Source organism: Podarcis pityusensis, assembly GCF_964106645.2.
Source record: "Podarcis pityusensis genome assembly, chromosome: 7".
In the NCBI taxonomy this organism is placed as follows: domain Eukaryota; kingdom Metazoa; phylum Chordata; class Lepidosauria; order Squamata; family Lacertidae; genus Podarcis; species Podarcis pityusensis.
Window position 1 is genome coordinate 73,767,876 of NC_138031.1, and position 25,948 is coordinate 73,793,823.

A 25,948-nucleotide genomic window follows, 5' to 3' on the forward strand; every position below is an offset into this window, starting at 1 on the left:
AAAGAGCTAGAAAGAGAAAGTGAGTGAAACCCAGGCTCCTCCTGGCCTGACGATTATTGTCAGCATGACCTTGACAGAAAAGATAACAGAACCAGTTTTAACCAGCTGTACTCAGCATCCTGGAAGGAATAACCCAAACATCAGAAAACTTCTGCCTGTTTCTTTCACATAGAAAGAAACCTTCTAGAACCCTCTTGTACTAATCAGAATAGGAAAGCTCTCTACATATCAGATCAATACTTTCTGTACTAAGAGATGCAAATTGACAGAGCATCCCACAAGTGGGGAGACATAGCAGAAAAGGCTCGTTCTTGTGTTGCCACCCGCCAGACCCGGTGTGGAGGAGGCACACAAAGGAAGGCCTCAGATGATGAACACAGGGTGTGGGTTGTTTCATATGGAGAGAGGAGGTCCTTGAGGTATTGCAGTCCAGAGCCATTTAAGCCTTTCCAGGTCAAAACCAGTGCCTTGAATTGGGCCCGGAAACTAATTGGTAGCCAGTGCAGTCTCAACAGCTTTGGCATTATATGCTCAAACCATCCTGCCCCAGTGAGCAACCTGGCCTCTGAATTCCACACCAGCTGAAGTTTCCAAACCATCTTCAGAGGCAGCCCCACATATAATGCGTTGCAATAATCTAACCTAGAGGTTACCACAACACAGGTAACAGATTTAGGCTGCCCTGTTCAGATAGGAGCACAGCTGGGCCACCCACTGATGCTGATGGGAGACACTCCACACCACTGCTTCAAACCCACTCCTTTGCAGAGGGTGTGTAACCGCACCAAGAGCAAGCCACCCCCCATTCAATTTCCCCCCCTGCAGTCTGCAATGCTACACAACCTGGCCACAGGTAAGTCATATAGGGCTTTGTCTGTATGTTTTAGCTCCGTATCACTGATCAAGATAGTTCTTTTTCATTTACCCTCGAGATTACAGCATAGAGCTGGAAAAAGAAAAGGAAAAGAAAAAAGATAATAATCATGCTTCAAAAATATGCTTCCAATCAAAAGGAGGGAGGGGAATGCATTAGGTTATTTTAACAATAGAAGGTGTGAATTATACTAGTGGGTGGGATACTTTAATAGCTGCAGGTGGTGAAATGAAATTTGAGCATCGAAAAGCTCCATTTCATTATCCCCAATTTTTTTCCTCCGTTCTCCCATCCTGGCTAATTATATCCAGAGGAATCATATTGCTCTTTCATGTTGCTTCTGAGACATTCCTTTTATTGCTGCTTATCTCTGGATGTTTACAAGTTCAGGCTGCAAGCAAATCGTAATCTGGCCACGCCAGTTTTGTGGATATGCAGGGACCAACCGAAAGAAACGATCCGGCACCATTAAATGAATTATTTAAACCGTTCGGCTGGTTTGGCATAAATATTTACACAAACCACCGTGGCAGGCAAATTGTCATAGGGCTAAGTCCCACGGAGGTATTACGGCTGACGACCGACGAGGAGGCACTGGATGTGACTAAAGAACAAAAGGAACAATAATTGGATTAAGCATGTGCCGAAATAGCAAGATGAAGTGATTTCCTGAGAATGTTGAACCGGGGCTTTATTTGAAGCCTGAATTAATCTGGAGAATGGAAGTCAGCAATGCTAATAATTGCCTTTTGAGGATGCAGTTGTGTATTCAGGCGACTTAAATAGTCAAACAAAATCATGCTCATTATTAGATATATTTTTTTCCTGAAATTATTATTACAGAAATTGACAAGTGGAACTGGAGCAGGAGTTGGTAATGGAAGATAATAGATGATAATGATTTGTAATTTGTTTGGGGAAAGTGATTTGTAATTGTGAGACACTAGGTATTTAAGTTCCCTTTTCATGTAATTTTCAGTAGTTTAATGATATGCTTGCAGAGTAATGTTGCTTTTCCTGGAGAGCTGAGATGGCCAGCTGGCTACCCCTGGGCCAGATGCAGTCCACACAGCACATTTCATCTTGTCCTTGGTGGGTTTATCTCCTAAATTTTAATCCAGGTGTAGGGCGGAGGGCAGAAATTCCATTGTTTGCCTTTCGATGGGAAGAAATTAGTGGTTGAAAGTAGTAGGAGAGTACATCCATTTCACATTTTAATGCTGAATTGTGAAGTCTACAGCAACCTTCTCCAAGTGGGTGCCCTCTATATGTTTTGGACTACAACTCCCATCAACCTTTGCTTCTTCTGTTATAGAACCAAACTCATACTCACAGGGGGTCCAGGTTGGCAGGCTGTGTGGCAAAATAGTCCCCTGAAACCCTGCTCACTATCTGAGGAGAGAGGACTCTGTTCTCCGAAGAATAGCAAGGTGAAAAAACAACATATTAGTTTTCATGTACATAATGACTATCTGTACCCGAGAAATGCCCCAAGCATCTGTTCTCTATTTTTTGTCTCTGGCTTAGCCCACCAATGACATATTGCCCCAGGAAATTTGCTGAGAATGAGGCTGAAAATGGTCCCCATTCATGCCAAGGACTATTATCTATACACCCTGAATATAAGTTTCCAAATTTGAGGGTTTGTGAGCTACACCTCAGTAGTGGAAGACATCTTATTTGTTGCCTTCCCCCAACCATACCAGGGTGGTGTAGACCGTATGGGATATCATCCCTCCAACCATTTTATCATCACAACTTCCCTGTTTGGTAGGTTAAGGGGGAAGATGGATTGGTCTAAGGCCACTCAATAAACATCATGGCTGGAGAGGAATTTGAACTCAGCTTTGCCTTGGTCTAAACCAGGGGTCTCCAAGCTTTCCTTGCCTCGGGCCAGTGTCTCGAGTGACGATCATGTGGTGGGCTGGAGGGCGGCGGAGCACACACCCGTACACACGTGTGCACACTATTTCCGGTGCTCCTCTGACCTGGAAGTGGGTCCCTGCGCCGTGCCACACCATGCCGTGGTGGTAAGAGCGGGTGGCGGTGAGCGGGGGTGGGGGTCACCACAGGCCGGATAAATGAGTCCCTCAGGCCTTATCTGGCCCCCAGGCTGTAGGTTGGTGGCCCCTGGTCTAAACTTTAGGCACTCTCCATTGAAACCCCTCCTGAAAGACTGCAAGTTGTCACTTAATTATGCCTAAAGTGACATTTGAGACAAAATAAGATGATTCTGTTCCATGAAATGTCTTGCAGTTTTTAGGCGAGAGCGCACACACAGTATGCAAGAAATGTTCCACTCGGAAAAAACACACACATGGGAAATGAATAGTTGGGCTGCTTGCCATCGTTATAGCTACTTTTCCAAATGGTAGCCACGGGAATGTAAGACATTGTTGCACAAATCTAATATTTATTTATTTCAGGAAGACTAAGAAGTAAGCCATCTTATCAGAGCTGGTACTTCTAACTCACAAGCTTTTAACACTACATGCTTTAAGTGTCCTTCAGTAATGGAGTCGCATGTGAAGACGAGACCTTCTTACAGCTGCCATTTTTGGAGCTATTTTTAGCCAAAGCAATACTAGGCTCTACTGTGAAATTTGTCTCGATAATGTATCCTTTGTCGCAAAGTTTGGAGGGAGGGGGAATATAGGGAAAACTTAGTTGATTTATAGTTTTATTATAAAACTTTATTATATGTTACTCTTGCTTTCCCCTTCCCTCTGTTTCCATGCCGCTATCAAAATTTAGATTATTAATTCTTTGGAGATTGTTGTTGGAGAGAGAGGCTTTGGAATGTTAACCTTTTGCAGACTTTGTGTTTGAGCACTAAAAAGGATTTTTGACAGGCTTCTGCAAGCATGCCACTTGCTGGACTGGAACCATAGTTGTAAGTCTGCAGAACATTTTAATAGACAGCAGAAAGCACATTTGAGCACGAATGCCTGTCCTCTACCCATAATCCACTGATTTTAATAGGATGTACATTTGAGTACTGATTCAAACATGTGCTCCCATCCCCATTCTTTCACAACCAGTTAATGCATTTTTTAAAAGCATGACTATAGTTGAACCACTGTGTATTTGACTATACCTTGAGTTTTCTGAACTCTCTAAGTGATTATTGAGCCTTGGGTATTATATGAAAAACCAAAAGCTGGCCAAACAAACAAAAGAAAAAGGAAAAGTTTTGTAGGCCACATCAAAATACTGTTCAGTTCTCTCAAGATTCTTAGCAATTCTTGAGTTGAGCATGTACACAATATAATTTGCACGAGCACCAGAACATCTTCTTAATGTGGTTTAGGTTCAGCAAACACCCTTTCTTTCACTACATACGACATCTTGGGCAAAGCAGACACACAAAAATGAAGCCTGGAATGCACAGTCACCCAATTCACATGATCTCCTGCTCTATTTTTAATGGGAAAGAATTGCACAAAATGACCAACTGTGTGGTTGGTTGGGCATCAGACTGGAACATACTTTTCATAGTCGGAGGGGATGAAGTGTACTCATTTCTCTACCCTGCGAAGAGAAGCAGCTGCACTAGGGTGTCAGGGACAGGCTAGACAAGGAGGAATGATGGGAGGCTCCAAGCGGGGAACCCCCCAGGAAAGCTTCAGAGGGGGAAGGCTCCAATCCAGGAGAATAGTGATGGGATGCAGGAGACAGGTCAGAGGAAGAAGGGAGTGCAGTCAGTTTGGAGACTGAGCAAGCAACAGGATTAAGTGAAACTGAGGCTGCTGAGAAGGAGAAAGACAGGGGCCCCCAGCCACATGCCAGCAGGGGCGTCTTACCCACAGAGGCTAGTGGCGCAGGGTGCCAGGGCACCAAGTTCTGGAGGTCGCCAGGTAAGAGGCGGAGGCTGGACGTGTCACCTCCCGGCATCAGCTCGCCACCCTTGCCCTCCTCCGCCATGCTGCGCTGAAGCAGCGATGCGCCCGGAGCCTCTGTCTGCTGTGGCCACTGCGGCACACCTCCAGCTGCTGCACGCCTCCTCCAGCCCTGCTGGCAGCACCATTCTCCCTAAAAAAACTCTGGGAAATGGGGGCGGGCGCCAGAGGGAGCTTTGCACCACGGAGCCGGATATGCTTAAGACGGCCCTGCCTGCCAGTTCCATTGTTTCCTTCTCTGTCCCCAAGATAAAGGAGGGCATTACTGTTAGTTTCTGTTTGCCACTGTGCAGCTGCTTAGAGTCACAGGACTCTGTTTACATCCCAGAGACAGTCCAGGCTGTTGGAAGTCTCACGTAAGACAGAAGACAGGATGTGACGTTAGTGGTTTCCTGTTCCATTGTTCCTTTGTTGAGTTGCTCTCTGTTTTCATAGAGAGAGAATGTATATTTCTTTGCTGTCTGCGTAGTAAGAAATAAAGCATAGTGATGTAGCCATAAATCTCATCACTTCTGCTGCTTTGATTCTCTGCTGAATGGGAATGTACCTGAGGCCTCATCAAAGGCTCAGGTCATTAATTATCGTCGGGGGCGATTCCGAAGGACTTAACCGGAAGATGAGCTTTATCAGCTCGGTTGCAGTGGAGATCCCAACAATTACATGTAGCAGAACAAAAGACACAGAGAGCCCCTCCTCGACAGACTGTTGTGAAGGCAGCCAGCTGGGGAGGAGCCTTTAGGAAGAAGTGGAAGGCTAAGATACTCAGCCCTGGCAACTGCCTCACCAGGGTTAGTCCTCTCCATAGAGCTCTCTGTTGGGGTTTTCTCTCTCTGAATAAAGAATCTGAGTTTCTGTGCTGAACTGCACCATAGGGTAACATATGAACTGGGACATAATCTTGCCATTTCCCCCCAGTGAGTATAGCAGTGGTGGCAAGCCGGGGGCAAGGGGAAGTGCTTTTACCAGATTCAGCACCGCAGTATATATTCAGAAATCAACTTTGCTTTCTTCTGCATCTCATCCTAACCACCGGAGCTTCTGCCTTCATGAGCACATACACCATTTTCTCCCTTTCTTTTGTGCCTGCACATACTAGCCTGTAATTCCAGCGGGAATTTTCAAGATAGGTGAACATTTCAATATCCAAAAACTTATTAATTAATGCCTATCACAGGGACACTTTTATATTGGGCGGTAGGTGAAGCATATTAAATATGTCTTTGTAGTGCCTAGGAGGTGATATTTTACTTAAAAGCTGCATTACACTTGTCTTAGCAGATGTTGTAGTAAAGGATTTACCTGTGGGAGCAGGGAAAATAGATCCCCACTTGCATTAAAACACTAAAACTTCACACTAAGCAGCATGCTCTGCTTTTCAGCTTGTCTTTTGCCTGTTCACTGTCCTGTAAATATAACTGGAAGAATCCTACAGAGAAGTAGGTGATGCATGCCACTCCAGATAACTTTTTAACCTGCCTGAGCAATATTTTGGGGATTATGATTATATTTGCTAAGCTATTTGACAGGCAGAGTGATGCATTGATATACCGATAAGCAAGTCATAAACCTCACCTGGAGTCCAGCATTAGGGCTCCCAAACAGAACAAGTGTTGCTTGCCATGCCGTTGATTCCCTTCACCCCCAAATTCTACCTGCTTCCTGAGAAATGAAAGTGATGCCCTTCTGAAAGGACATTATGACATCATTGTGCAAATAGGGATTGACTGAAAAGGGCTGAAGGGACAAAAGGGAATGAGCAGTAAGGACAGGTTAAGACTAGCCAAGTCCAAGAGGCTGATTCCCCAAAACTCTGGTTGTTTCTTAAATATCCCTGTCTGTTCAAGTATGTTCTGGCTCTTACATTGAAAGAGCTAGAGAAGTTACTGAAACCACACTTTCCCTATGAGCGACTGTTGTTGGGAGGTGAGATCTGGATTTCAAATCTGTGGCAGGATGGATGAGGGTGTGTGTGATGCTTGGCCTTCCATCAGTCCACACATTAGGGATGGGCAACTCTAATTTTGGCCCTTATCACTTTCACATGTGTTCACCGCTAAATCCATCCCATCTCTCTCTCTCTCTCTCTCTCTCTCTCTCTCTCGTTCTCACAGAAAATTTATTTATATATTTATTTATAACATTTATATCCCACTTTCCTCCAATAATTTTTTTAAAATGCTTTTTATTGAGTTTTCAAAAAACACAAACAAAATAAATACTCAAATATTCCACAATCATATGTCATCCCATCTCATTTTCAAAATTACCTGCATTTCTTTTTTTAAAAAACCACCTACATGAAATTTTGAATTTAAAGAATATTTAAATATGCATTTTAAGCACATTTTCCTCTCAAAGAATGTTTTAAAAATATATTTTGTTATTGTTTGAGTTGAGGGCTGTGTAAAAAAAAAAAAACAACCAATAAAAAATACACAAAGCGGAAAAACTGGAGGATAACGTAAGTTCCTGTGTGCACATTAGTGCAAAGCTGGTCAATTTACGATGGAATTTGCAACAACTGCATTCCTCAGGCATCCCTATGCCGTGTTGCATGGAAGTATACTTTGGAACACTGGGAAGCAAGTTTTTAATATGAAGAAGATGACTAGGGTTTCTTTAAAAAGAAGAAGAGGAGAGAAAGCCAGTGTTAATTGAGTTGGAACACAGAATTGAAAGTCAATCAAACAAAGGTAGGAAGGGATGGAGTTGAATAAATTAGCTATCCAGAGGAGAGCAATTGCAACCTTTCAGACCTGTTCCACAGTCCTGTGCTGGATTGGAGCTTCAGACCTCAGTCACTCTCTGGCTGTGGAGCTGCTGCTGGATGAATAGTGTGTGAATGGAGAAGGCTTCTTCTCTCGGTCAGGGTCTTCTCCAGATGATCATTTTTTTTAGAGATACCTTCTGTGTAGTATTTTCTAGTGTCTTTCCACTCTCAGATCTTCCAGCTCCATCTCTCAGAATCTCTTCTCAGAATCTCCTGCATCAGCAATTTGGGACCAAAAAAGATCATGCTACAACATACAGACTTATATTACATTAATGCAGCCAGCCTCTTTGACTGTGCCTGACCAAACTTAGTATATCCCTTCCTTTGTTTATATGAGTTGGAAGATTAAATGGTCCATTATCTTGGCATACAGAGAGAATGACCAAATACAGATTAGAAATCCCTATCCCCTAATTCAGCCTTCCCTAGTTTGGCCCTCTCCAGATGTTTTGGACTTCAGCTCCAATCATTCTTGGTCACTGAGGTTTTTCAACTTCTTTTTAATCAACGTGATTTATCTACTGTTTTACATAAAATAAGATTAAATAGCCATAAGAAAAGAGTAATAACATCAACAGACTTTAGAAACAGGTAGACATAAGTTATCAAAATACAGATAAAATCTACTGGTTTTAATATATATATAAAATAAAATTGCATGACTGAGTCGGCTTGCCTAACCCGAAATTATTTTAGCAGGTGTTGAAAGCAGTAAAACAAAGCTGCTTGCCTAATGTTAATGGTCCATGGTGGCCGGGACTGATGGGAGTTAGAGAGCAAAACATCTGGAGGACACCAGATTGGGGGAAGTTTCTTAATAATTTCTTTTCTGGAGCCATGGAAGACAAAAGACTTGCCTTCCTGACATAGAGTCAGGTCCATGAAGACCAATGCTCTCTTTCTGACTGCAGAAATGAGCCCCTCCAGAGGGGATTAAGCATGGTCCTTATGTTAACTTTTCCTCCTGCATCTGTTAATCCAATTGTATTAAATCACTGATAAAACCATAGTCCAATTTCTTCCTGATTCCTAATTCTTCTGGTCAGTTTTTGCATTTCTGCATAGTCCATCAGTTTAATCTGCCATTCTTCTCTGGTGGGAATTGCACCTTCCTTCCATCTCTGGGCTAATAGTGTCCGGGCAGCAGTAGTCACATACAGTGGTACCTCGGGTAACAGGCGCTTCAGGTTACAGACGCTTCAGGTTACAGACTCCGCTAACCCAGAAATAGTACCTTGGGTTAAGAACTTTGCTTCAGGATGAGAACAGAAATCACGGGGGCGGCGCAGTGGCAGTGGGAGGCCCCATTAGCTAAAGTGGTATCTCAGGTTAAGAACAGTTTCAGGTTAAGAACCGACCTCCGGAATGAATTAAGTCCTTAGCCCAAGGTACCACTGTAGTAAAACTTAATATATCCTCCAAATAAAACTATTCAACACTTGTTATGGAGATCCATCTTGACAGCGCTGAGATGCAGTCTGTTAACTGTTCCTGGCTTTACCAAGACTTAAAGCAGATCCTCTTTGTGACCTCACACATGACATCAGAATGGCATATTTGGATTCACCCTAGACTATCTCCATGCCAACAGCAATGGCCAGTAAACTTTTGCAGCCAAGTAACCATCAGCCTGACTACCCAGTTGCGTCTATCTAGACTATTGGATGTTTATTTTTTGCTCTCACTATCAAAGCCTGAAGAAGAGCTGTGTATAATCTGAAAACCTGCTTCCACTGTTAAATAAAACTAATTCTCAGGGACTGGGTAGAGGAGGAGTAGATGTGGTGGAGACCGCCTCCCCATCCTGACCCTTCCAGGGAGGAGGAAGAGGAAGACAGCATAGATTTACAACAGGGGTTTGAGGGAGGTCACAGCTCAGAGGTAGATTAGGGGGGAAATTGGGAAGTCATGGGAGAGGAGGAGGAGGCAGAGATAGTACCTCGGGTTAAGAACTTTGCTTCAGGATGAGAACAGAAATCACGTGGTGGCGCAGCAGCAGCAGGAGGCCCCATTAGCTAAAGTGGTATCTCAGGTTAAGAATGGACCTCCAGAACAAATTAAGTTCTTAACCCGAGGTACCACTGTACATGAAAAATCTCTTCAAGCCACTTGGAATTTTGGCACCTACAATTCCTAAAAGAAAAGCTTCTTTTTGTTTTGTTTTTAAAAATAAAAGATTATTTTAAACATTTTTCCTCAATTCATTGTATATCATCTCCCAAAATTCTTTTACTACTTTACAAGTCCTCCACATATGATAGAAGGTGCCCTTTCCCCCCTTACATTTCCAGCATGCGTTTGATCTTCCTTTATACAATTTAGCTAATTTGCCAGGGGTTAAATACTAATGACACACCATTTTCATATAATTTTCTTTCTTTATTATTATTATTATTATTAAAGTGTAGCATGCTGTAAACTTTAAGTCCCAATTCCATAATCTCTCCCATGCTGCCAAATACATGTTTGACAACTGAGCCAAAAGAGCAACATGAGGCTTTGATAAGGATTGGTGGGGTTTCTTTAATGCTTTCAGATATGTTTTGAGCTGCCCAGAGTGGCTGGGGAAACCCAGCCTGATGGGAGGGGTATACCCGTATTTTTCGCTCTATAAGACACACCAGACCATAAGACGTACCTAATTTTTGGATGAGGAAAACAAGAAAAAAAAATATTCTGAATCTCAGAAGCCAGAACAACAAGAGGGGTCGCTGTGCAGTGAAAGCAGTGATCCCTCTTGCTGTTCTGGCTTCTGGGATAGCTGTGCAGCCTGCATTAGCTCCATAAGACACACACACATTTCCCCTTATGCTTTAGGAGGGAAAAAATGAGTCTTACAGAGCAAAAAATATGGTAGATAATAAAATTGTTGTTGTTGTTGTTTGGAAGGGACATGGCTCTGACTAGGGGGTGCCTTCTTAACTCAAAAAAATATCCAAAGAAACTACAATTTGACTTGTGACGCTGACTTCATAAAGGAGTGGTGTACAGAGCTCATATCCTCTGACTACAGTGGAACAACGATCCTTAGCCAGGTCAGTGTGTGAATGTGCCCATTCCGTGCACACAAATATATTCTGGAGTCATTACTTGGATACAACATTGACTGCCTGAATCAAGCTCAGGAGAGGTGAATATCCTCTTCAGAAACATGTCTGTTGCAGCAATTAGTCTAACAAATATTTCTACAGATTTATCCATATGAATGCATACCCCATTATCATTATGTTGAATCAAGAGTCTTATTGCAGACAGACTGGGGAAACAGAAATGAAATTAAAATGTCAAAGCACAGTGGGAAACTGGAGGTACTTGAAAATTATGCAATTGAAAGGGAAATTGTTGCTTTTCTGTGTTTAGCCTGCCTTTTATTTGATGGCAAATGTTCATATTGTAATTAAAAGAAAAGAAAGGTTTAATGATAGACAACAGGAACAAAAATCTAGATAGAGTGGCAGGTTTTTTGTTTGCCAGAAATGGAGATGTGTGGTGCAGTTTTTCCCCTCAAATGTCTTATATATTTGGATTTTTTTATTCCTACAGAACAGTCATGTTGAAGGGTGCCAGACCCAGTTTGGAGAGAATGAGGTAGCATTATATAAAGGGAGAAGAGCACAGGATTCAGGACAAAAGGGCTGTGGTTCAATTAACAGCTGGACTATATATTTGTGGTTGCCATAGGGGTTAGCACATTCGTTTTGAGATTTTTCCACCTCATCCTGTAGGTTTTCACAGTATTCAGGGCATAAATTGGGGTCATAGTGTCCTTTCCTACACCCATCAATTGTCCAAGGCATTTAAAGCAAAATCATACCACTTGAAACAGTCAGAGCTTCTGCTAAAGAATCCTGGAAACTGTAGTTTGTTAAGGGTGCTGAATGTTGTTAGGGGTCTCCAAATCCCCACACAGAGCTACAATTCCCAGAGTTCCATGTGGGATAGATTGCTAAACCTTGAAGGTTCTCCCCATATCACTTAACTGTGTTTTTTTTAAAAAAAAAATATTATTGAGCCCAATGGGCAAAGTTAGAATTTTCAGCTTGAAGGACAATAGCCATGCAATCGCCACATGACTATAACAAACAATACCAGATATACATGACCTGATTCCCCATTCACATGCTAATTCTGTATGTGTAAGTTCACTTTACCTTCTAGAAGGTGAAAAGATCCCCAAACATTATTCATTTCCCTTCTTTCTACCTGTCTGCACTGAGTGATTTCACCATACTGGGCTAAACCAAGCCAGTGTGGTGTAGTGGTTAAGAGCAGTAGACTCGTAATCTGGTGAACCGGGTTCGCGTCTCCGCTCCTCCACATGCAGCTGCTGGGTGACCTTGGGCTAGTCACACTTCTCTGAAGTCTCTCAGCCCCACTCACCTCACAGAGTGTTTGTTGTGGGGGAGGAAGGGAAAGGAGAATGTTAGCCGCTTTGAGACTCCTTCGGGTAGTGATGAAGCGGGATATCAAATCCAAACTCTTCTCTTCTTCCTTGGGGGCTACAGTAGCAAATTCTTCAAGTGTTCATATGTGCTGCGAGGAAGTACTTCCTTTTGTGATCCTGAATCTATTGATAATCAGGTCCGTTGGGTGAAATGGTAGCTATAACACGTAGACTGGGCCTAAGGAGGGTTAGGGTTTAATTTTTGCTTCTACCTCAGGGAGTTGGATTGTTCGATTCTAGCCTGCAAAGAAAGGATCTGAAATCATATCACTGCATGCAGGATCAGTCAGCAGCAGCAAATCATATGGCATTATAACGATAGGCAGTCCAGTGATTGAAAAACTACACACTGGTAAAAATAGAATACAGACAGAAGATTTGAAGGGGTGTGAATTCATCATACATACATTTCATCTGAAGCTGTGTTTCTGGCTGAATTGCTACAAAACTTACATTAATCCAAAACTATCTCATGGCATGTTTTCGATAGCTATGTGGTCAAAATGTGATTCAAGTCTTCTTGGACTAATTTACAAAGACGTGAACAACTTAGGTCCAGGGTACTTCAGGGACCATCTGAACCCTTTTATCCCAGCTTGATCGTTGGTATCATCCACAGGAGCATTGGTCATTCTCTGAGTTGGCAAGACTCATCTGACAAAGAAAAGAAATAGAGCATTTAGTGACATTGGCTCAGTATTGTGGAACAATCTGACAACAGAGATCCAGGAGGTGTCTTCTGTTCCAACTTTAAAATGCCTGCTATTTTTTTCCCTGTTCCACCAGGCCTATGCAGACAATTTAGAATCTATCTTTTTACAATTGTTCACTAATGCCTGTTTTAAACTTTTAATAACATTTTATGTACTGTCCTTTGGCATTTTTAATGAATACTGGAACACACACAGAGATCTCAGAGGTGCCAGAGCTCACCATAAACATATCCCTTGTTCTCTTAGAATGGCAATGGTGCCACCTGAGAGGCACTGGAGCTAAGCTCTGGTGAGCTCCTGCTGAAAAAAAAGTTGTGTGTGTGTGTTTGTATGTGTGTGTGTCAATATGGTTAAATGGAGTCCAAATGCCTCAGCAGCTTTGGATAAGCACTTTCATGAGTGCAAAAAGATCATCTGATTTAGTAGTGCCCATGGTCAGGGTACTTCAAACAATCCTGGTTCTTGCAAAGGACAAAATTCCCCTCTGTTTTTCTGGAACCATTCGCTCTCCACAAAACAAATGAAAAGAGGCTGAATTACGTCTTTGGGGACTGGGCAGACACCAGACCCTCCAAGTGTCCCTATTTTCCAGGGATCTCCTTGATTTAGAGAAGCCATCCTAGTTTCTGATTTGATCCTGCTTTTCCTTAGGAGGTCCCTATTTTCATTGGGAAAATGTTGGAAGGTATGGAGTTATCCAACCCCCAAGCTATCTTAAAGCACCTTATTAGAGGGAAGTTTTTACATGCTTAATGATTTATTATGTTTTTTATATAGGATGGAAGCTGCCCAGAGTGGCTGGGGCAACCCAGTAAGATGTGCGGGGTATAAATAGTAAAATTATCATTATGGAATGGGATGTCCCTATTTTCATCCGAGCACTGTTGGAGGGTACGAGACCCATTCCTAAGATGTTTTCAGGGTTTATCTTACTTTACAGGCAATTTTTAACACTTTAAAAGAAAGCTCATTAACATTTTTCAGTGGCTGGAGACCCTCTTCACTTCCACAGGCTCTGCAGTCCTACACTGCCTTCCGCATGTATTTCCTTTCCTGTTCCAGATCTCTGCTAGTGTAGTTTCCATCACAATCTGGCACAGGATGAGAAGCCACAAGTCTAGAAGAAACCCAAAGGCCATGCAGCTCTTGTCGGAGCCTCCGTACGACCGAGCTGTAATGGCTACTCCTCCGGGCGTATCTTCTGAACCCATCCAGGCTCTCCTCTGACAGTGATTAATGACCTAAGTCTTTGAATGAGACTTCAGGCACGCTCTCCATTGCGCAGAGTACCCAGACAGCAGCAGAAGGAGCCAGAAATATGTGCTACATTGCTACTTTATTTCTAACTACGCAAGACAGAAAAGAATATGCATCTGCTCTCTGTGAGAGACAGAAAACAACAGGACAAAGAAACAGGAAACCAGTAACATCAACATCCGTCTCCTGTGAGACTTCCAACAGTCTGGAATGTCAATAGAGTCTTGTGACTCCAAGAACTGCACAGTGGCATAACAGAAACGTAACAGCTCTGTTTCTTTTGGGGGGAGAGGGGGCAGGAAGAAGTTGTGAAGGATTTTTTTTTTGGGGGGTGCATGTTCTGCTGGCAAAAGAAGCCTTTGTTCTTGCTGCTTCAGTCAGCTGCCAGGAAGGCTGACATGTTCTCTCAAAATGCCTCAGTCAAAAGGGTAGAACAGCATGAGGGAAGCATAGCGGGGGGAGAGGATCTGACCTTCATTTGTCCGTGAAGGTTGCCCCCCACTCCGCTCCAGCAAGAGTGTTTCTGCCATACAGTCAGACCTAAAATACCCCCAGTTCCTGATATATGACATGAAGTTGTTCCAAATGAGTCATTCCAGCTTCCTAGCTTACGCAGCTGCTGACAATAGTAGCTCCATGCTGCTTGAAGCAGTGGGGAAACTTTATTTTAAGCAGGAAGGGGAAGAGAACACTGTCACCTCTGCTTTTTTTAAAAAATAATAATTTTCCACACCACACTGTATTATAAATATATAGATACTTTGCCCCTTCACCCCACAAGTAGTATTTCAGGATCCAGATTACATTTCTTTAAATCACAATATATTGCACAAGTAGGATTAAGAATCTTCTTATTCAGTCTAGTACAATGGATAATAACTTTTCATTTGCAGCGTTCAGTGTTTTCTGTAACCTATAACCAAAGCAAATAACTCCATTAGTTCCAACTCTGAAAGCCACCTCTGCTTTCAGAAGTAAGCCCCCCCCCCAAAAAAGTCACAATTTTCTTATTCTCTAAAATTGTCATGGGGCACACTCTTCTTTCAGTCCTTAAGTGTGGACAACAGTGGATTTGATCGTTCAGAAAGAGAGAAAGAACTTTAGAATGTGTGCATATGTAGCTATAAAGGTAAAGGTAAAGGAACCCCTGACCATCAGGTCCAGTCGTGGCTGACTCTGGGGTTTCGGTGCTCATCTCGCTTTATTGGCCAAGGGAGCCGTCGTACAGCTTCCAGGTCATGTGGCCAGCATGACTAAGCCGCTTCTGGCGAACCAGAGCAGCGCACAGAAATGCCGTTTACCTTCCCACAGGAGCGGTACCTATTTATCTACTTGCACTTTGACATGCTTTCAAACTGCTAGGTTGGCAGGAGCTGGAACCAAGCAACGGGAGCTCACCCTGTCGCAGGGATTCAAACCGCCAACCTTCTGATCGGCAAGTCCTAGGCTCTGTGGTTTAACCCTCAATGCCACTCGCGTCCCTATATGTAGCTATAGTGAAAGTCAATAAGGCTAATGGCTTGGACTGTATAAAATGCCTTTGGCAAATACAATTATGAGAATGCAGCCATATCACTAAAATAGGTAACAACCTCAGGAGAAACAAAAATCATGTGGTATCCCTTCTGCTAGAAATCTTTCCCCTCTCTTATCTCATCTCTCTTATGTCAGGGCACAGAATTCAAATTTCAGTGGTCAATGCAAATTTGCAGCAAGCAGACAGTCTCCCAGCAGTGTTCATTCAAGCTAATCATAGAATCATAGAATCATAGAGCTGGAAGAGACCACAAGGGCCATCGAGTCCAACCCCCTGCCAAGCAGGAAACACCGTCAGAGCACTCCTGACATATGGTTGTCAAGCCTCTGCTTAAAGACCTCCAAAGAAGGAGACTCCACCACACTCCTTGGCAGCAAATTCCACTGTCGAACAGCTCTTACTGTCAGGAAGTTCTTCCTAATGTTTAGGTGGAATCTTCTTTCTTGTAGTTTGGATCCATTGCTCCGTGTCCGCTTCTCTGGAGCAGCAGAAAACAACCTTTCTCCCTCCTCTATGTGACATCCTTTTATATATTTGAACATGGCTATCATATCACCCCTTAACCTCCTCTTCTCCAGGCTAAACATGCCCAGCTCCCTTAGCCGTTCCTCATAAGGCATCGTTTCCAGGCCTTTGACCATTTTGGTTGCCCTCCTCTGGACACGTTCCAGTTTGTCAGTGTCCTTCTTGAACTGTGGTGCCCAGAACTGGACACAGTACTCCAGGTGAGGTCTGACCAGAGCAGAATACAGTGGCACTATTACTTCCCTTGATCTAGATGCTATACTCCTATTGATGCAGCCCAGAATTGCATTGGCTTTTTTAGCTGCCGCGTCACCCTGTTGGCTCATGTCAAGTTTGTGGTCAACCAAGACTCCTAGATCCTTTTCACATGTACTGCTCTCAAGCCAGGTGTCCCCCATCTTGTATTTGTGCCTCTCATTTTTTTTGCCCAAGTGCAATACTTTACATTTCTCCCTGTTAAAATTCATCTTGTTTGTTTTGGCCCAGTTCTCTAATCTGTCAAGGTCGTTTTGAAGTGTGATCCTGTCCTCTGGGGTGTTAGCCACTAATCAGATGTTAGGTTGGTGCCTAGGGCCATTTTTTTGGGGTGGGAACCACCCTAGGCTTCCTTGTTTCACAGTGTGCTTTTGCTGTCAAATCACCTGGATTACAGAAAATAAAAACTTCAGCTGTTGCTTAGTTTCAAGCAAACTGTAGGGCATGCAACTCCTGAAAAATTAGAGAATGGAAAAGGACATGGGGCACCATGGACAATCATTTACTAAAAAATATTTAGCTGGATTATATGCCAACTGATGCTATGAGTGTTTGGATTAAACCTCAGTGTGACTTTTAAATTCTCGCCTTCCCATACTTCCATCAGAATTAAGCTGTAGGCAGTTATCTGAGAGCATCCAGGAGCTGGGACCTTGGTTCAGTGAATTAGCCATTGTTGTTCAAGCAAATTCCTGGAAGCTTTTAATAGCCATTCTTGTCTTGGACTGCACACAGATCGTAAACTTAAAGCATATGGCTTCCTGCATAAAAGTTTAGGAAACTGTAGCACATTATGGGTGCTGTGAATCATAGCTCTTTCTGTGTGGGGTAAATTAAATCCAAAATTCTTTGTAGGGAGTTGTGCTTTAAATGTATGGTATGTGTGCAGCTTTGGAGGGCCAAGGCCAGCCTAGGAGGACAGAAGATAGCTCATTGTCTAAGAAGATATTCCAACTTGCAGTACTGATAGCTTGTCACGTGGGGAGGCTGCACCCAGAGAGGAGGATTCCCTGGTTTTTTGCAGCAGTGGCTCCTGACAAGTTCACTTATTTGTTTTAAACATTTCTTAACCAACTTCCATCAATTCCTTGAGGCAACTGACTCAGGCAGCACAATCCCCAGGGGCAACAGATCCTGTTGCAGATCTTTATTCTCACCCCATCTTCCTGTTAGGATATTTCCTTTCCACCTTAAAAAGGGAGCAGGTTGTTGTGTCACAGCCTGTGTACTTCCGGCTCACAGGAAGTTTCTGTTTTGTATATAGCTGTTTTTTTCTCTCTCTCTGTGCCTCGACATGCAGGCAGGCAGTCATGTTTTTTTCTTTGTTCTGACCAACGCTGAATAAAGTTGTAAATATGCTCTCCTGAGTGCATCTTTCGTTGTGCAAACTCTGCAAAAGGGCGTGCACAAGTCCTTGGAATGTGGACAGCTGTTTCTGAGGCTTGTGTCACTAATTGACTGATACTGCGTTTCTACGGGAGATTGATGGATCGTCCGGAGACGACGTGGGGGCATGATGGCCTTTGTCTCCCTGGCAGTATCCCAACACTTCCTGGGTTCCGAGACAGGACACCATTTTGTGGTTCTCCTCAGGTGCCAAAATGTTTTGGGCTGGCTCTGCAGGGTGGTGAATAAAATTAATCCACACAACACATAAACACAATTTAAAACCAGCATTAAAAATAAGAAGACTAAACAATCTAAAACATCAGCAATCTAAAATGCAAAATAATTGGAAGGCCTTCACCTGGTACAAACAAACAAACAAACAAACAAACAAACAAACAAACAAACAAATAAATAAGAACTCTTAAAAGTTCAGTAACCAGGTGAACCTTGTTAGTGAGGACATTGTTAAATTTGGATGCCACCACAGAAAAGGCCCTGTAATTTGTAGAAGTGTACACCTACTAAAGAGAATGCCTGGAGCAGGGCATCTCCAGAAGAACTTAAGATAGGAGCATACAGTTTAGTAAGCTTCACAATATGAAAAGAAGTAGCTATTGTGGGAGAAGCACCTTGGTCACCTCACATTTCTTAATTGTTTCTTTAAACTGTAGCTCCTTCTGACCATTTTATCCCCAAAGCAGGGACAAAAAAATGGATGGGTAGGGCGTCAGAATAAACTGCTAGTGATACCTGCTGTGAAGTTCCATTGGGAAGCATAATTGAGATGGAGATATTCTAATTGTTCATTGATTAGATCCCATTAGTTTGGAAAGGCTCAAAAGCAACAGTTAATGCCGTTGATGTACTTATTGTTCACTTGGTAAGTGTTAGTCATTAAGTAAATTGGAAACTGAATTGACTTTTGATGGCACATAATTGGTTTATCTAAATGACTGACAAAAAAATGAAAGTAAAACGAATGGTAAATGTTTTGGAAAAATCCTGGCACCGTGATAAAAGATAATTAGGTTTAGGGACCTGCTTTTCTGGAGGACTGTGTTTAAAACCAACTGCCTCTTCAATATCCCTCCTCCTTTTTTATTTTATTTTTATTTTTTAAGGAAGAGAGATTGCTTAAAATAAAGAACCTGCTTAAAATAGAGAGGTTGCTGAAAACAGAAAAGCTATCGATCTCACAATGAGCCAACACTGAGTTCATGAGCTATGGTCAAATTCTAAAGATGTGATATGCATATGTGGAAGCAAGTCTACTTATCAGTCACAACTTGGAGAATACACATTTACCATTCATGTCTCTGATAGTCTGGGTGCCAAAGGGGTCAATATAGAATATTGATGTGCCACATGTGTTTTCATTCTTTTTATATTTCCTTTATGTACAGATGCCCAAACCAGATGAAACCACACTATAAGCCTTGGGCAATTTGAGATACTTGTCGCTAACATTTCACCGAGAAAACCAAAAACACACAGTAAAACACACATGGAATATGAAACAACTACAGTCTTTCTGGCACCAGGCTATTTTTATTTGCCTGGGGGTTGTGTGGTCCCTGTTCTTCTGCAACAGTTTCATATTTGTGTTGCCTCTGAATCTTATTTTTGTTTGAAAAATATAATGTTGTTTTTCCTATATTGTATTTTTACGATTGGACACAGTACTGGAATCCACAGGATGAGGGGCGGTCTAGAATGTTTCTAAGTAAAATAATAATTCAAGCATCTTAAATCATCAAAACCTGTAAAAATGAATATTGAAATGAAAATTAATATTATGCAGAATAATACCCACTGTTGAGTAAGGTGGCTAATGTCATGGTAACATGGACTCCCTTGTGACACGTCCTCCTGCTGGATGTCTTGACTAGAGGTCTTTGGTAAGAGCAGGTATTTGAGGGAAGAGGAGTGGAATGAAGGGGTTATTGTGTTGCATACAGATATATAGCACTAGTTAGAGATTCGCATTATTAGAGAGTGATAGCATCAGAGAAAGAAGGAAAGTGATACAGAAAATCATTACATCTTTTAAAAAGTAAGTTGGATTTCTTAGTCAATTCTGTATTCTGGTCCTATCACTATTTGTTAAGATTCAGAATCACAGCAGATTGACCTCCGATCATGATTAGATTGTTTTCAAAACATTATCATCACTCTTTTTGTGCTCATCTGGTAAGTGGGATTGGTGCAACTTTTTCCTTGAACTTTTTTTTAGGGGTATGTGTGAGTATTTTAGTTTTTGTTTATTGATGGTTTTGTATCTAGTTTTAAGGTCTGCCTTTATTGTACTCCCTTACGTTCCCTCCCTTATAGTTGCTTTTAACTGTTTCTCCTTGTTTTTTTTTTATCTTTTCAAAGTTATGTATGGTATAATCACCTTTTAATTATTAGCTTTTATCCTTTACCTGTTTTAAGTCTCATGTGTTCAGTTTATCCATATGTTTTATCTTATGCTGGTCTGTGACTGAAATAAAGTTTGATACTGATTCTGAGCTTTTATTGTGTAAGTTGTTTTGAGACATCCTAGTGCAAAAATATAAATTATAATGATGATGATCATCATGACCAGTTTAAATCTTTCAGTTCAAATGGCTTTTGTTTTCTTCCGTGGACATTTGGAAGGTCTTTTGATGAAATATTCTCAGTGTGTCCAACTGCTTACTGCACTATCCACAAGTTCTTCATGATAGCAAATTCATGTCAAACCTAGTGGTCAGATACCTCCAGTTGAGTGCAGCGACATAGAGCATAAAGACATGACAACCCCAGTTTCTCATCTTTTCTCCACTCTGCCCTAGGTTGCAAAAGCTTTCAGAATCTCTTAACAATGATGAGTCTGCCAAACCTTGGAGGATTTGTTTCTTTAAAACAATGACAACCAAACACAACCCTCCTCCCCACAGATGCATTTTGTCATGAAAAAGCAAGGGTATTTGGTCTTAGGTTGTCTGGATTTTGACGTTGAATTTGGATGCCAACAATCTCTGGTGTCCGGCCATAGTTATCCAGTCCTGAGAAAAAGTCACTCAGAGTCTCAGAGGCAAATTTATTCATTATTTATTCACATGGTCTGGGATTCAGCCCTAGATATTCAAAACAGGTTTGGAGCTGATGACAATTACAGTTCTCAAGATCCCTCATTTCTCTGAATGCACAATATCACCCTGGGCCTTTTTGTTAGCTGCAGCCTGGATGTTTCTGTAGGAGCAGTGAGTGTTTTTTCTCTTGAATGTTTACTGGGCTCAGTCTTGACATAGGTGTTGATAACTAAGAAGCTTCTTGTATATGGCAAGGTCCAGCATTCTTCAACCTCTTTGCCTCCAGATGTTTTGGATCACACACCCCATCAGCTCCAATCACCATGGCAAATGTTCAGATATGATGGGGGCTGTTGGCCAAAACATCTGGAAGGGCCTGGGTTTTGTAAGGCTGTCCTAGTTCAAAGGAAGAGGAGAGGAGAGGAGAGTTTCAAGACAGCTAGTGGGTTCTCCACCCTCAGGTTGCCTGAATTCTGCCCTAGCCAGTGTGAAAGGTTGGGCTGTAATTGCAACATCTGCCATACACCATAGCTGCCTGGCCAGAGTTAGGATTGTTCTGTAACAGAACATTTCTCTAAATGTCTACTCAAAAGTAAGTTCCATGGAGTTCAGAGGCTTCCTCTCAGGTTAGTGGCTACAGGATTGAACCTTGACTAATCTTTTAAAAAAACCTCCTTAGGCATCTGTCTTCTCCATCCATTTTATAGACCTCTTTCTGCTGATCGTAGAAACACCATCATGATAGTGTATTTGACTATCAGCAGTTACCCCTGTGGTTTCAGTGAAATGTTGGATGTTTACCGAACATCCAAAAGGTTCTTTCAATAAATTTATTTATTAGCGGAATTTTTACATTTTATAGGTTCAATAATTTTTTATAGAGCTGACTTGGCTGATCTGTTTACTTGTCGCTCTCTCGTATGACACAATCACATATAAAATGAAGCTCATAAAGTACATTATGTAAATATAAACAAGAGCTTTCAGGGGAAATTTGAATATGTAGGACTTTAAAAAGTTTTCTTTTCATAAATCTTTGTACAGATGCATCTAAGTTGAAAATAGATTAAGTTTGATTTCAATTATTTGTCAAGCACTTTTCCAGATGCAACCAAATTATTTCTTAGCGAGCACACAGGATTTTTATATCTTAAGACTATATTTTCCATTGAAAATCTCATGCTTACTAATTACCGTATTTTTCGCTCTATAGGATGCACTTCCCCCCCTCCAAAAATTAAGGGAAAATGTGTGTGTGTCCTATGGAGCGAATGCAGGCTCATTGGCTTCAGGAATAGCAACGCGAAGCCTCCGAAGCACAGAGGGAGTGCTCCCTCTGTGCTCCGGAGGCTTCGCGTTGCTTTCGCTGAAGCCTGGAGAGCGAGAGGGGTCGGTGCGCACCGACCCCTCTTGCTCTCCAGGCTTCAGGGATAGCCACCTGAAGCCTTCAGAGCGCAGTGTGAGTTTCCACTGCGCTCCGCAGGCTTCAGGTTCCTTTCGCTGAAGCCAGGAGAGTCTTGCTCTCCCGACTTCAGCAAAAGGAACCCGAAGCCTGCGGAGCGCAGCAGGAATTCGTGCGCTCTGAGGCTCACAAAAGGAACCCGAAGCCTGCGGAGCGCAGCAGGAATTCGTGCTGCGCTCCGACGAAGCGGTCAGCAAAAGGGCTCCGTTCTCCTGCTGCTTCGCTGAAGGGCGCTGAGCAGAGAGGGGGAGAATTCTATAGTGCGTCCTATAGAGCGAAAAATACGGTAACTTCAACTTCCTAGAGACTGGCTATTTTATCTATTTTGGTGTTCTTTGTATTGTAAGAATCTGTATTGTCCCTATACTGACAAGCTAAGAATTAACTGTCCTAGCAGGAATGAAAGGTACTCATGGCCTGGCAGGTTTGCTGAAGCCATCAGCTGATTTGTGGGATGGGACAGAAGTCACCATTGCTAGGGAAGAGGGGCAAACCTCCTGCAAGATCTCTATGCTGTGAAGGGGGTCAAATGGACATATGGAAGGAAATCTGCTTGTATTCATCACTTCTCTCCCTTTTCTCCATTTCCCTTCATCTATTTATAGATTGGGAAACTTGGGGATGGGACCTGCCAAACATGTGTTGTTGTTTTTTTGTAAACTACCGTGTACCTAGAAGGCACCACAGAGTGGCAGGTGATAATTGTCAAAAGTAGCATACCACTGAGTATATCCCCTCTTCAATTCTGGAGGTAGTCTGGGGATCCCAGGTCATCTTCCAAGTGGACGTGCTTTGTAGGAAAATTCTGCAGGAATGCAGAAAAAGAAGTTTCTCGAGTATTTCAGCTTTCTTAAAATGGAAAAAAAAAAGTTTGTGGTCCTTATGAAGGTGAAGCGATCCTTGATGATGCATGGGTGATTTATGCAGAAATCTTAGAAGTCAGAGTTGATGGGTTTGGGGATGGGTATGCAATACTGTACATACTCTCCTCATGACCAGAGGAAGCAGAAGAACAGAGCTATACAAAATGAGGCTGGTGGGACAGATCAGAGGAACCACTAAAGCCATCCAAACCCCCTCGAACTCATGCCAACTAGGGTGGAAGGTGATGGAACCACACCCACATTGTTTTTGCTTCATCAGCTCCAGGCTGACTATTAATATAATAAATGTAATGTAATGTAATGTGATGTGATGTAATGATTGATTTACAGGTGAAACTCGGAAAATTTGAATATTGTGGAAAAGTTCATTTATTTCATTTTATTTCAGGCCAGCAAACTCTCCTGACCTGAACCCCATAGAGAAGCTATGGGGCATTGCCAAGAGAAAGATGAGAGACATGAGACGGAGCAATGCAGAAGAGCTCAAGGCTGCTATTAACCATCCTGGTCTTCCATAACACCTCAGCAGTGCCACAGGCTGATAGCATCCATGCCACGCCGCACTGAGGCAGTAATTGATGCAAAAGGGGCCCAAACCAAGTACTGAGTACATATGCATGCTTCTACTTCTCAGAAGTCCAATATTGTTCTATTTGCAATCCTTGTTTTGCTGATTTCATTTAATATTCTAATTTTCCGAGATTGTTAATTTGGGATTTCATCAGCTGTATGCCATAATCATTAATTATAACAAATAAAGGCTTGACATATCTCGCTTTGCATGTCATGAGTCTATCTCATATATTAGTTTCACCTTTTCAGTTGAATTACTGAAATAAATGAACTTTTCCACAATATTCTAATTTTCCGAGTTTCACCTATATATATTGCCCTTCATCAAGAGATCTCAGGACAGTTCACAAGACAAAAATCTGAGGTGTCTAAGCTTGCTCCTTTCAGGGAGATTATTATTATTATTATTATTATTATTATTATTATTATTTCTGCAAGGACACATATTGTACAAGCTAATGGCTCATAAAGTACTATCTTCCTGATAATAATAACAACAATAATAATTTATATCCCACCTATCTGACTGTTGTTTCCCCAGCCACTCTGGGCAACTCCCAACAGAATATTAAAAACACGATAAAACACCAAACATTAAAAACTTCCCTAAACAGATGAAAAAGCTTTGGATCCATTAGATCCATGGCTGGCCCAACCTCTGCCCCATAGAATCATAGATCCGTAGTGTTGAAATGGACCTCAAAGGTCATCTAGTCGAAACCCTTGCAAGGCAGGAATCCACCCCCACACAACCATCTCTGGGTGGGCTTGAACCAACAACCTTTTGGTTAACAGCCGGATGCCCTGATTCATTGTAACACCCTCTTTCAGAGCCCCAAACTGGCTATCGCAGGGAGGAATTTTGTGGTGATGCCCTTTTAAGCAGCTGAACCCAGTAGAGGTTTGTCTGTGTCTAATCCTAATCTCCCGTAGCACTGATCAGGGAGTTAGAATTGTTCTCTGAATTTTGCAAAATCATTAAAATATCAAACTGTACAATCAACAGAGGGTGTACAATACGGCATGACTGGTAGATCAGTCTGTCTGTCTATCTATCTATCCATCTATCTCTCTGGCTGAGTTCACACAGACTTAATGTTATGTGGCTGGCTAGATAGTTAGATGTATTTGTGGCAATGTTGTAGTAGTCCTCAGCCAAATTCTATTTGGTTTCATGTTCCTGCCTTAAGTAAGGTTTTTTCGTTTTGTTTTTTTCTAGTGGAGTTAACCACTTTCCTGCAGAGCAACAACATGGACTGTGCAATGCATTCACAAGCAGAAATTCAGTTACTGAGAGGGAGAGGAGAACTAAATTGTGTACGGTTGTAAATAAGAGGCCACTAGAAAAGGTGAACTCAGCAATATGTTTCCCTAGAAGATAAGGAGAATTAACTTGCAATAAATCCCAGTAAACTAGCCTTACAAAGCCTTGCATTTTTAAAAAAGCAACAAGAAGACACCTATGTGTTTTAATGCAATTGTAACTTCAAGGCGGAATAAAGCTGAAAGGAGGGGAAGAAAAATGCAGCCTCAGTAAAAGTGGAAGTCTTTTGACAGCATTAACCAAGAGAAAGAAAAGAAAAAGGCAAGTAGTTCATACTGTCTCTACAGGTGGGACCAAATATTTCATGAACACAAAAGTTCAGGTGTTCTGTGAGAGCCAGGTGAATACTGAAAATTCAATTAAAAATATTTTGGTTTGGGCTGTTAAAAAAAGGAGGGGATGCATTCTTCTTCCTACCCATTATACAGCACACGCCGTTGCATGGATTAACTGGAGGGGATATGAAGAAGAGAGATGAAGACAAATATGGGATATTTAAAATGAAAAAAAGCTGAAACACATTAATCCTCAAACTTTCAAAATCCAACTCTGTGGATTTGGGTGGAAAATAATGTCCTGATGTCTAATTGTTCAGTGAATACCGTATTTTTCGCCCTATAGGACGCACTTTTTCCCCTCCAAAAATGAAGGGAAAATGTGTGTGCGTCCTATGGGGCGAATGCAGGCTTCAGGAGAGCCCCACCGCCAACCCCACAAGCTCGGGGGACAGTGGGGAGGTGGAACGCCGCCATCCCGCTGCCCCCCGACTTGGTTAGAAGGCTGGCGGGGGGGGAGAAGCCTGCTCCTCCCCATCACCAACCCCGCAAACTTGGGGGACAGCGGGGAGGCGCAGCACCCTTTCCCGCTGTCCCCCCACTTGGTTAGAAGGCTGGCGGGGGGGAGAAGCCTGCTCCTCCCCGTCGCCAGCCCCACAAACTCAGGGGACAGCGGGGAGGCGCAGCGCGCCATCCCGCTATCTCCTG

At 42.4% G+C, this 25,948-nt stretch overlaps 2 long non-coding RNA genes across 3 annotated transcripts; one reads left to right on the forward strand and one right to left on the reverse strand.

The window, feature by feature from the left end:
• Nucleotides 1-415: 415 nt before the first annotated feature.
• Nucleotides 416-6,430, reverse strand: LOC308482148. Its single transcript, XR_013989087.1, has 3 exons — nt 6,346-6,430; nt 2,208-2,282; nt 416-1,478 (listed from the first exon to the last, which is right to left on the reverse strand). It is a non-coding gene; the product is annotated as an uncharacterized lncRNA (long non-coding RNA).
• Nucleotides 6,431-19,590: 13,160 nt separating this feature from the next.
• LOC308482113 lies at nt 19,591-25,057 on the forward strand. Of its 2 annotated transcripts, none has more exons than XR_013989043.1 (3): nt 19,591-19,719; nt 23,457-23,675; nt 24,861-25,057. It is a non-coding gene; the product is annotated as an uncharacterized lncRNA (long non-coding RNA). The 2 variants fall into 2 exon arrangements; XR_013989044.1 differs by having other exon boundaries at nt 23,457-23,668.
• The last annotated feature ends 891 nt before the right edge of the window (nt 25,058-25,948 follow it).